Genomic DNA, 2,288 nt, shown 5'->3' with positions numbered 1-2,288 from the left:
GGCCTGGCCTGACCTGCTTCTGGCTGCTAGACTTCCTGTTCAAGCAGAGGACTGATGTGACTTCCTGGTCCTTCAGTCTCTCAGGCAGGCCAAGGAACAGACACATTTCCTCGGCCACAGCCTGAGGGCTTCAGCAGCCAGCACGGCATGAGCTAAGCTGCTTGGCAGTTTAAGGTTTTGTTCATGCAGGCAGAAAGGGTTACAGATAGGCCGTAAAGGAGGTTCAGACAAAAAAAAAAAAACAAACCAAAAAACAACCTACCCTTTAAAGCAGGCTACAATGTGTTTAGCAATGTGTGTGGGCTAAAAAATAAAAGAAAGAAAAAGGATATAGTCAAAGCAGCTTTGTCCTGCACAGTGTTGTGTTGTCTTTCAATTTTTTGATTGCTGATAAACAACAGCAGCTGCTGAGATACACTGGATTTTTATAAAAACTACTGAATTAAACCAACCTATATATCTTTACAATGTCCTAAGTCAAACATATGTTACATTGTAGAAGAGGTGTGGGTTCTTTCGAGGCTGATTGAGTCAGATGTGATTGGGGAAAGACACCTTGAAAATCCTGGCTACAGATAGAAAGAATTAAACTTGGAATAACGGCAAGACAGGGGAGGTTCAAACATACAACAGAAGAAGAAAGATCATCTTTTGCTGGCTTGTGTACAACACGCAGTTCATACTTGTGTTAACGCAGATATGTGTGCTACCTTTGAAAGCTTATGCATTTTCAGAGCACAGGACCAGACAGCAATGAAGTAGGTGGCCCAGGTGATCCAGCCTCTCAAAGTGTTTCTCTTGTAGTTTTCTCAGAGCTCCACATACAGAACAGCTTCCAGGCTGCTGGCTGAGATGGTCCAGCCTCAAAACTATTTTAGTCAGAATTTGACCATTTTCTTAATTTTCTCCAGGTCCCTAAACACTCCAGGGTCCCCAGAAAACATGAAACAGTCTAAAGGAAACACCCACATTCCCAAAAGGTGGGATGGCTGTTTTTGGTCATTCAGTGGGTTATGCATGCTTATTATTGTTTAAGGTGTTGATTATAAATTGTTATTGGGGCCACTGCTGAGAAAGCAGACCCAAGCCAGAGACCTCTGTAGGACTGGGCGTAAATCAGCAACTTCTGAGGTAACAGGACCAAGCCAGCAACCTCTACTGGAGCAGGCCTGAACCAGCAATCTCCACCAGAGCAGGCGTTTTACGAAAAGTAATCTACAGGCTCAATGCAATGCCCATCAAAATTCCAACAAAATTCTTCATAGACTTCCTATGGAAAAGAGCAAGGAGAGAGATATCTTGATTGAGAGAGCCATCATGGAGTTAGCAAGAATCCCGGCTCTAGAAAAATGCCCAAGAACCCATAGGGATAACCCCAGCTGAGACCCTAAGCAATAGAGGAGAGGGTATCTGAACTGACCTTACCCTGTAGTCAGACTGATAATTATCTTAAATATCACCATAGAACCTTCGTCCAACAACACATGGGAACAGAGGCAATGGCCGACATCAAAGCACTGGACTGAGCTCCCAAGATCCAGTTGAAGAGTAGAAAGAATGAGAGAATGAGCAAGGAATTCAAGACCATGAGGGGGTCATCCACTGAGACAGTTTGCTTGAGCTGATGGGAGCTCACCAACTCCAACTGGACTGGGAGTGAACGAGCATGGGAACAACCAAGGCCCTCTGAAGGGGGCTGACAGCTGGAGCAGACTGAGGGGCCACTGACAGTGACACTGGGATGTGTCTCTACTGCAGATACTGGCTTCTTGGGATCCTATTCTCTTTGAATGTAAACCTTTCTCAACCTAGATGTAGTAAGGAGAGCCTGGGGCTTTCCACAGGGCGGGGTGCATGGCCCTCTCTTAGGAATGGAGGGGGTGGGGTGGGAGGGTCTGTGGAGGGAGGGAAGTGAAAGGAGGGGAGGGAGTGGGAATTTGGAAAAAAGAAGTTTAAATAAATAAAAAAAACCTATGTCATTATAAAACAAATGTTAAGGAGCATAAACCATTAAATAAGAAATTTGGCCATTAAAAAAATTTAAAAAAAAGAAAGAAAACTCAGACACCTAAAAAGAAGTGATAAATTCAGGAATGTTGCCGGTTATAAAATTAACATGTAAATATCAGTAGCATTTTTCACTACAGTAACACGAATTATGAGAAATGTGAAAATAATGCAATTCACAGTAACTACGAAGAAAAGAGAGGGAGGAGGGAGAGAAATGGGGAGTGAAGGACGAAAGGGGAAGAAAGGGGAGAGCAGTGGGGAGGAGAGGAGAATCTAAA

Source organism: Microtus ochrogaster, unplaced genomic scaffold (assembly GCF_000317375.1).
Source record: "Microtus ochrogaster isolate Prairie Vole_2 unplaced genomic scaffold, MicOch1.0 UNK20, whole genome shotgun sequence".
Taxonomy (NCBI): Eukaryota; Metazoa; Chordata; class Mammalia; order Rodentia; family Cricetidae; genus Microtus; species Microtus ochrogaster.
Note: the sequence above shows the minus strand (reverse complement) of the source record.